The sequence below is a fragment of the Globicephala melas genome, chromosome 3 (assembly GCF_963455315.2).
Source record: "Globicephala melas chromosome 3, mGloMel1.2, whole genome shotgun sequence".
Lineage (NCBI taxonomy): Eukaryota > Metazoa > Chordata > Mammalia > Artiodactyla > Delphinidae > Globicephala > Globicephala melas.
The window spans coordinates 43,157,839-43,168,546 of record NC_083316.1 but is presented as its reverse complement, the minus strand read 5'-3'; the positions used below and the strand labels follow the sequence as shown (position 1 = coordinate 43,168,546).

At 39.4% G+C, this 10,708-nt stretch overlaps 1 protein-coding gene across 1 annotated transcript in view; it reads left to right on the top strand.

The window, feature by feature from the left end:
* The first annotated feature begins 2,428 nt into the window (after positions 1-2,428).
* Positions 2,429-10,708, top strand: part of ANKRD55 (ankyrin repeat domain 55) — a 127,089-nt gene continuing 118,809 nt past the window's right edge. The window contains exon 1 of the mRNA XM_060295425.1: positions 2,429-2,530. The gene's annotated coding sequence lies outside the window, so the exon portion shown is untranslated. The remainder of the gene's footprint in view (positions 2,531-10,708) is intronic.

The following is a 10,708-nucleotide window of genomic DNA, read 5'->3' as shown; positions in this document are numbered from 1 at the left end:
TTATATTCAATATCTTGTGATAACCTGTAATAGAATATAATCAGAAAAAAACTGAATCACTATGCTGTACACCTGAAACTAACACAATATAGTAAATCAACTATACTTCAATTTAAAAAATAGTAATTCAAAAAAAATAATAAGTGAAGAGAATCACACCAAGGGCAGAAAAAAAAGAGTCCTGATTTGCAGCATTTGCTTCTTTCTGTGGTGTAAGTACTCCCACCATGGCCAATGTCAAGCTACCAACATGATATCACTTAACTTGGTGGTAGGAAGAAATGTACACAATTAGCTCTCATGAGTATGTATGAGCACTTCCAGCCTGGATACATACACCCATAAACTAGTTAGATCACCCACCAACTTAAGCATTGTCTTCAGACTGCCACTGACTTAAAAGAGATACAGGTTGGGGAACTCGATTAGACTCCATGCTTCCGAGTGTCCATAGACTTGACTTTAAGAGACATGACTGCCTTTATCCATGACCAACAGGTTCTTGTTGGAAGCAAGTGGAATGGAAAGAGAGCAAGTGCAAGAAGATAGAAAACAAGCAAATTGTTTCCAAGTCAAAACCAAACTTTATGGTGAAGCATCTGAGATCAGCCACCTCCTGTTTTCATGGTCCTGCTCTTCCTGGAAAGAAGTTTGAACTCCAGGGGAGCTCCAGCTGGGTTCCCATTAGCAGGATTTGTAGGTCTTGAGGTTAAAGGTGTCGAACAGTAGACGCAGCCTGAACTCTCTCTAAAACATAGAACACCTCTGACCCCCACTGGCTGCTAGGATGCGTTGCATCTCAGAGATGGCCAAGGCCCCTTCAGAGCACTGCCCGTTCCCTGACTGCACAGGAGTCCTCCTCAGGGGTTGCCTAATTCCATGTTCGCTGTATCGTCAGAATTTCCTACCTGATGCCATCTATTTCTCATTGATGTTCCTTAAATTTTTAAAACTCTTCATCTGTTTCTCCTCTGGAGTGGTAGATATTTCTACTCTCATTATATTGCATATGGATTTCATTTTGTTTGATCAGAAAATGAACCAAGAGAAGGTTTAAGGTTGTTACCTGGGTGGTTGGTTTTGATTTCCATTGTTCTGGTCCTTTGGGTGACAAACACCAGGCCTTCCTCCTTTGTTTATAAGAAGCCCTTCAGCCACCTATCCTGGGTTGGCACCTGAGCCCATGTTTTCTTGTTGTCTCTCTAACAGAGCAAAAGCACCAGCCACAGCAACAAAGTAGGCAGAGGCCAAGCCCTAAAGCTCTGTAGGAAGCTAGGGCGGTTAACAAAACGGACCACAAAGCCCAGTCCATAATTAGGATGTTGCATCTATTGAGCACGCTGGAGTGTCCGATTCCATCCATTCACTTTGGTATTTCTATGGTACCTCTCACCATGGTACCTTGGTAATCTGACTCATGAATTAGACTAGACTGAAGCAAGCTGGGGGAAGGGCAGAGTGCTTGTAGGTGAGCAGCACGCCTTCCAGTGGGTTTACACGAACAGATTGAGCAATGTCTGCTGATTTCTGATCTTGCACTGAAAACGAACTACAGCTGTACATTACAGGTATTCCTCAAAGGAGATTTTTTTTTCAGTACTCTGTATTAGATTAATTTTTATTTTTGGATTGAGACCTGAATCCAGTTGTTAATCCTTTTTGTGGAGAGAAACTTGTGTTGCTATTGCTAGCTCGGTCTTCTCTCCTCATTTTATACCATAACCCAAGTACGACTGTCCCAACCGAACAGGAACATTCTTGTCTCTATGTATTACCTTCAAAGACAAAATTCATAGTTTCTTATCCCAAAGAACTGCTTTCTGCTCTTGTTTCTCACAGCCAGCAGAGGGACCCCAGGGTAAGGCTCAGACCCAGTGTGAGATCAAGCTACTTTGTTGTGGTGAAAGATCCCCTAACTCTCTAGAGAAGTGACATTTCACCCTAGGGTTTCCCAGCACACATACAAAAGGCTTGAGAAATAGAGCTGAATCTCCTGAGACCACAGGTACAATCATCTTCATTTGGGGCTGAGAAGAGCTTTGCAACCATATCCACCCCTGGCAGGGAAAGAAAAAGCAGTTTAGTGCTTCTTTTGAGAATCCTGGAAACTAAAGGAGAAAAGCAGCAGAATCCTGGACCTGGGCCATTATTCATCACTGACATCACAAAACCCCAGAGCTGGGGTGTGGGGAAAGAAGATATTCCACTCAATCTCATTATCCTCTCTTGGTAAACTGTAAAAATATCCTATTCTTCATCAATATCATTTGGTCACTTGTCACATTTTTCTCCTTTTTCGCTTCTTTCCTATCCTACAGATAATGCCAAATTGTGTAGAAAATAATCTCTTTGTTTTAATTAAATGTATATTACAGTTATACAGACTGCTGTATGGATTTTGAATGGCCAGTGTCTAATGATCAGAAGACTCTGTAGAGATTCTTGGCATGTGGCAATGGCATCTTCAACCAGTATCTACGTGGCTTTGCGAAAAGTTAACTTGAGGATCAGTTTTACTTCTTACTATAAGGTAAGACTGACTGAGCAATAACAAGTTGTGGTACACCTCTCTTGTTAAGGGAATGCACAGGGCAATGCCAGGGCCACAGAGAAATATAAAATATGGTCTCTGAATACAGGAAGCTGACAGTCTTCCTAGGAGGAGGAGGCATAATCCAAAAAGGCAGTAAAGAAATATCAAGTAATGTGTTTAATGATAATAATGGTAATCGTAATAGCTACTGTGTACTGAGTCCTTACTCTATTCCAGGTATTGTGTCGAACGCTTTATATACATTATCTCGTTAAATCCTCAAAACAGCTTTATGAAGTAGGACTATTATTATTCTTATTTTAAGGGTAAGGAAACTGAGGCACACAAAGTTTATATAACTTGGAGGATTTGATTCCAGGATGTTTGACACCAAAGACCATGTCTTTAAATATTCAGTGACCTATACTGCCTCATAAGAGCAGTGGGAGTTCTAAGGGGGGAGATCAATGTGGGCTAGAGGAAGCCTTCTTGGAGGAGAGATCGTGAAGAATGAGTGTGGTTCGGGGGGAAAGAGAAGAAGGAGAGAGAGTGAGAGCACACACAGGCAGAGATGTGAACATGCACAAGACAAGCTGGGGTTCCCAGAGTCAACCTGCTGCAGATGCTCTGTGCATGGACATGAGCGGGTGGGAAATGGTGGTCAGAGGGGAAAGCAGACTGAAGCTAGGTTATGGGAGGACCTCCTGGAATAATACCTTTAGAAACTTGGATTGAGGAAGGTAGAATTGGAGCCAGGACAGACAATAAGTATCAATAGATCACTTCAGTGATTCTCCATGTTCAGTGATGAAGATAAGTACTTGAGCTGTGGGCAGGAAATGACAACCAGGGGTGAAATGTCCCCAGTGGGGTCTGCCTAAATTCTGGTTCCAGGTACTTTATATTCTAATCCCTATGAGAAAGTATCAACCACTAATATATTTTACAACTTTGCCCGGTCACCTAAAAGTAACACCTATCTCTAACAGGTGCTTTACAAGTCCTTTTCATATGCCTTTCATTCTCACAACCAGTGAGCTTAAGAATTATCATCATCATCACCAGCATCATTATCCTCAGTGTGCTGCCAATGAGGAAACTGAGACTCAGAAAGCAAATGACTTACTAAGAGCCTCCCAAATAGGAAATGACCAAGTCAAAGCTCAAACCCAGATCATCTTACTTCAAGTAATTCACAAATGTACTCTACAAATACCCAGCACGGTGCCTGGCGTTGGGTGCCCAAAGGTAAGTAACTCCTACCCTCTGCTTTAGGAAGCTCATGGTGATTAAGTGAATAAAACGATAGAATTGAGAACAATAGCTGACAATATCTGTCCTAAGCATCTTAACATTTGTAACTGGGATGAATGTGTATGAAATATATGAGAGCACCTTTCAAAAGTAAAAAGGTGAATTCAAACGCAGTTTATTTCATCCCTCACTTCATACATGACAGCAGCTGAAAAGGGTCAGCTGCTCTTCCTACGGAGTGGGACCAAAAAGTGATGAGTCTGATTTCTACAGTTTTCCAGGAAAATCATTCTCACCCCTTTATCGCTTCCTCACAAGTAAAGAAGGCAAGCGCTGAATGATACCAACCTGCCACCTGCTGGAGCAGAGCAGAACTAACCCAACGTTCCAGGGCAGCTTGGTGACGGGTGTGGGCCAACAAACAACAGACAGCTCTTTCCTGCAGATCTTAGAGTGTGAATTGACACCTTGCAATGGCTCCCAGCCACTCCTTTTTTCAATAGGCTAAGCTTGGTGAAAGAGAACACCAGGAAGCTTTCAGGAAAGGAAGTCATAAGAGATTTGCAAAGAGTGGAGTCAGACAGACCTAAGCACAAATCTAATTTCTCCACTTACTAGTTGTGTCACTTTGAACATTATTCAACCTCTCTAAACCTCATTTTCATTGTCTGTAAAATGAGATTACTGGCAATCAAATATATGTTGACTGAGAGAATAAATGAAGAACATGCATGACTACATTTTTGTTAGCAGGATTAGAAAAAAATATATGTAAAGCACCTATTGTATAATATAGCACCTGAGATATTATCAATACTGTAGACCTTACACCAAGGAAGAGAGACTGTTCTACCCACTTGACTGTATACACTTTGATAGGACTTTGCCATCCATTAGTGTGTGTCTATGAGATACTCAGAGACTTTAAAAACAAGTCTTGGGGGAATTTTTGGAGAAATAATCTATGGATTATTCTATTTAATCCTTATAACAACCCTATAAACCAGATGCTATTATTCCCACATGCTGCACATAAAGAAAATGAGGTTCAGCAAATTTAAGTGTAGTGGACACCAGTGGTTGTTTACCCAATAAGCTCCTTCCTTGTTGGCAGAGTTTAAATTTAATTCAAATGTCCATCCCTCCCCAGGTGACTCTGGCTTGTACACAGATTTGAGAGGAACCCCATTCTCCTTGCTGGGGTTTGGCTTAGGTGGGAACAAGTGACCTAGTTATTTTCAGTAATTAATGAGATGAGGTCTCCTGGGGGCTTCTGGGAAAGGATTACTAGCTAATAAAAAGAGATAAGCAGGAAGAAAATTTTCTTTTTCTTCCATTGGATGTTGTGTCTGGATGTGACTCAGGGAACCAAGAAAAGTAGCTAAAGATGATACTGATACATAAAGATGACAGAGTAGAAAGATGGAAAGAAGATAACATCTTCATGATGTTATCGAGACAATTAACCCACTCTAAAGATGTTGTAACTTGGACTTCTTATTATTTAAGATAATAAGTTACTCTTCTTGTTTAAGCCTTTGAGACTTGGTTTCCATTTACTTGCAATCAAAAGGTTCTTAACAGATTCATTAAGTAACTTGGTGAAGGTCACAAGCCAGTAAATGGCAAATCTAGCTCTTAAATTCCACACCCTCTGTCCTAGTCCCCTTGCTAACAACAGGCCTGGGATCACAGGACTGGGAACCCTGAGTAGCATCAGGACCCTAGGTGCCTTGGGAGGGTCACTGCGTAGAAGGGGAGGAGACACAGAAAGCTGGATTGTATCATCCCCGGGATGACTCTTACAGCCACTCCTGTTCCCTATATCAATGCTCTTGCACATCTGAGAAACCCACCACCTTAAGAATTTATCTACTCTTTTCCTTTCCACTTCACCCTCCCTACGTTGCCTGTACAAACGTTCTTGCCATACCTCTGAGTTCTTAAGAGTTCATTGTTTTAAGTAACTTTTACCTCAAAGTTTTAGGTCAGTTATGGTTATGTGTGCTTTTCCTTTTAACTCCCATTGAGCCATGTGAATTTGCCCAACTAAAGTCATGACAAGTTATGTTTTAAAATAATTTTCAGCAGAAAGTGCTGGAGCCACATGTGGTTTCATGTTTTTCCCTTTGAAAATGAGTATGAAGAAGCATGAGTTTGATTCATTGTTATCAGGGTTAATCCTTTAAATTTAATTTTCATAATGTTTTCAAAGGTTAGAAAGTCATTTATGTACTGCCTGAGCTTCATCCTGAATGAATAATAATTTATCTTTTCTTCTTTCCCCTTACGTCCCACCCTAACCTCAGATCTTAGATGAGTTGATGCATCTGAAAAAGGGATTTAGGGCAATTTTTGTTATATTTTTCCACAAAAATAGTCCTGCAATACACAGCCATGGTGGAATAGCTGGCATCATACTAACCCTGACTGAAAAAACAACTTTAAGTGTCAGACAAAATACATAAAACAATTGTCTGAGGCATTGGAGACAACAAACACAGACAAGACTTGAAGGAAAGGCCACATTTATCTGAGCTATTTCCCTGAAGACATTTATAAATGGGGGTATAGAAAACAACAGTCTTACTGGGCTGAAGAGGCAGAAGTCAGAGTTTGGAGTAGTTTAGAGTTTGCTACTAGAGAGCAAAGTCCCGGAAAAATGAGAACATCAGAGAAGGAACCTAAAATTCTGCATACACATTTCCCTAAAGTGATGGATTCCTAAGCTGAGCTTGCACAGGGTGAAACTAAAAGGCAGGGGTGGGGTGGGGGCGGGGACGGGAAGAGAAGAAAGCACCTGGATAGCTAAAGAGCTGATCCAAGATTTCAGTAGTACCAGGGAAGCAGAAATCATAATTAAAGCCTTGCTAAGGGGGAAGTATTTTGGTAAATATCCCAGGCTTTGAACTGAAACCTCAGAAGGGTCATGCCCTAAGAGTAAGAGCCATTCCTTAGGAATAAAAACCAATCTATAAAAAGAGGGGAAAATTGAAATAAATTAGCCCAAAAAAGCATGAAACCAGGTTTTCACAAGACTTGTCTATTTGCCTACAAGAAGAAAACAACCTTGGAAGAAAACATCATCTCAAGTCTCTATAATTTTTCATTAATGACATCTGGCATTTAACTAAAATTTTCAATGCATGCAAAAATATAATAAAAAATTTAAAAACTGAATTACTGAAATCCAAATGAAAAATATATTTAATGGAGAAAGATTTATAGGCAAGTTAGATATTGACATGAACTGACAGGGAGTTTAAAATAACCATGATTAATATGTTCAAGAAAATGTAGGAAATGTTAGTCAAAATAGAAGAAAAGTTGAAGAATTTCAACAGAGAAGTAACTCTATTTTTGAAAAAGCAGGCCTAACACAACATTGTAAATCAACTATACTCCAATAAAAATTTTTTTAAAAAAAAGAAGCGAGCAACTAGATAGTAAAATTTTGAAAGCACCAAAAGCATCAGTTATGTCGAATAAATCAAATGAAAGATGACCAGAAATTCTACACTGAAATATATGGAAAATTGCTGAGGAAAGTAAAAGAAAACCTAAATAAATGAAGGAATATACCATGAACATGGAATTCAAAGATGTAAGATTTTTAAGATATCAGTTCTCTCCAATTCATCTATAAATTCAAAGCAATACCAATACAGATCTCAGCAGTTTTTTTTAATTGGTGGAAATTGACAAGCTATTTGTAAAATTTATATGGAAATACAAAGGACCTATTATAACTAAGGTAATCATGAAGAGGAAAAACAAACCAAATATCAAAGCTAGACTAATTTTAAAGTGTGGTCTTGGTACAAGAATAGACAATAGACCATGGAATAGAATAGAGTTTAGGAACAGATCCATACGTATATGATCAATCACTTGATTTACAATGAAGACATTACAGAAATTCAGCGGAAGAAGGATGGTGTTTTCAGTAAATTGTGCTGGCTCAAATGGATATCCATATGGGAAAAAAAGGAAACTTGACCCTTTTTCACACCATACACAGAAATTAACTCAAGATGGATCATAAAAGTATAAAGTAAAACAATAAAGATTCTAGAAGAAAACACAGGAAATATTTTCAGGACTTTGGGGTAGGCCATAGTTTCTTAAACAGAACACAACAAAATATCGATAAGTTGGATTTAATTGATAAATTAAGAAATTCCATTCAATGAACGACACTATTCAGAGAAAAGAAAAAGAAAACTTGAGACTGGCGCATGCGCGTGTGCACACCCACACACATATACATACACACACCTGGCAAAGCATTTATATCTAGAAAATACTCTTCTTTAGAAATTCTACACAATTTTTTAAATTGGGCAAGAATCCTGACCAGGTACTTCACAAAAGAGGATACCAAAATAGTCAGCATACAACTGAAAAGATTCTTAGCAACATTACTCACCAGGGAAATGCAAAATAAACCACATCTTGATACCATATGTTGCTTGTAGTCCAGAAACATCAGTATTTCTCCTAGAGAAAGCAGTTGCAAAACCACAGCTCTGAATACCAGAAAGTGAGTTAGAGTAGGTGTCAATAATTATAAACAGCCTAGTTTAATTTGAAGAGTGAGGTTTCTATTAAAGATTTTCATCATGCAGTGTAATGAATTTTAATTCCCCATTGTCATTATGTCAGTTACATTTGCCAGCCTAGTACAAAATGTGAAAAGCTATAACAGAAACCTCACTCTTGAAATTAAACATTACTGTTCACAATTACTGAAATATGTCCAAATTCACTTTTTGATATTCAAAGTTGTGGTTTTACCATTGCTTTTTCATGAAGGAATATTAGAGAGACAAGGCCACACGATCTTGCAAAATAACCTCTCCCAGATGCAGGAATTTAGTCCCATTAGATGTGATAACATGGCAAGAATGTGTCTATTTAGTGAGCAATGAGAAAGTCTATTTATTACAGAGCAACACGAAGAACTAGTATGTGGAAATACATAGCACAATGAAAATACATATGGAGGTTCCTTAAAAAACTAAAAATAGAACTACCATATGACCCAGCAATCCCACTACTGGGCATATACCCTGATAAAACCATAATTCAAAAAGACACATGCACCTCAATGTTCATTGCAGCTCTGTTTACAATAGCCAGGACATGGAAGCAACCTAAATGTCCATCAACAGAGGAATGGATAAAGAAGATGTGGTACATATATACAATGGACTATTACTCAGCCATAAAAAGGAACAAAACTGGGTCATTTGTAGAGATGTGGATGGACCTAGAGTCTGTCATACAAAGTGAAGTAAGTCAGAAACAGAAAAACAAATATTGTATATTAATGCATATATGTGGAATCTAGAAAAATGGTACAGATGAACCTATTTGCCGGGCAGGAATAGAGACGCAGACATAGAGAATGGACATATGGAAATGGGGGGGAAGGGGAGGGTGGGATGAATTGGAAGATTAGGATTGACATATATACTACCATGTGTAAAATAGATAGCTAGTGGGAACCTGCTGAATAGCACAGGGAGCTCAGCTTGGTGCTCTGTGGTGACCTAGATGGGTGGGATGGCAGAGGGTGTTGGGAGGGATGTCCAAGAGGGAGGGGTCATATGTATGCATAGAGTTGATTCACTTCATTATACAGCAGAAACTAACACAACACTGTAAAGCAATTACACTCCAATTAAAAGTAAATACGTAACATTTACACTCTCTGGGACTGAGACATTGGGTTTGGAGAGCTCTGGAAATGAGAAGCAGTTTGCACTTACATCCACTTGGTTTCCTACAACTCTGGCCCCTCTGTGCCCACTGCACTTCTCCTCCATTGTCACTGGTTCTCAAAGTGGCGATCTCTATGATGTCTTATGACCTGATAACTTCAAAAAGAGACTTTTTCCATTACCATATAGCTGGAGACTACTTTCCAAGTTCATTAGTACTGTATAAGGGAACATGCATGGGACTGAGAAACTGAAGAGCCAGCAGAAGCATGGGTTAATTCATTGTGCATCATTTAGCAAGCCATTACTCTCTGCCTAACTGTAAAATGGCTTAACGATATCTGCTCCATCCTGTCACGTGCTACAACATGGTGAACTGTGAGGAACTTATGCTAAGTGAAATAAGACAAATATTGCATTATTCCACTTTTACAACATACTTAAAGTGGTTAAATTTATAGGAAAAGAAAGCAGAACGGTGATTGCCAAGGACTGAGAGGAAGAGGAAGTGGGAGTTAATGTTTAATGGATATAGAGTTTAAGTTTTGCAAGATGAAAAAGTCCTGGAGATTTATTACACAGCAGCGTGAGTATGCTTAACACTACTGAATTTTACGCTTAAAAATGGTTAAGATAGTAAACTTTATATGTTTTTACTGCAATTAAAAATAAAAGAAAAATGGGGCTTCCCTGGTGGCGCAGTGGTTGAGGGTCCACCTGCCGATGCAGGGGACACGGGTTCGTGCCCTGGTCCAGGGGGATCCCACATGCCGCGGAGCAGCTGGGCCCGTGAGCCATGGCCGCTGGACCTGCGCATCCGGAGCCTGTGCTCCGCGGCGGGAGGGGCCACAGCAGTGAGAGGCCCGCGTACCGCAAAAAAAAATAATAATAAAAATAAAAGAAAAGTGTGATAAAAAATATAATATCTGCTCCCTGGGGTCTCCAGACCACAAGTGATTGTTCCTTCCTTTAAACCACTTGAGTTCTTAACTTGGGGCTCAGGATCCCCTGAGGTGCTTTGAGGAGATGCTTGAAACTTGAACGGAAAACTATTTTCACTAACCTCTAACTGAATGTAGCATTTACTTCAGTCACAAATCACAGTGGCAGTAGATGTAATGTGACTGTCACCAATAGAAATCACAAATATTTTCATATCATATGTTTCTTATAGATATCTCATAATACTGTTCAT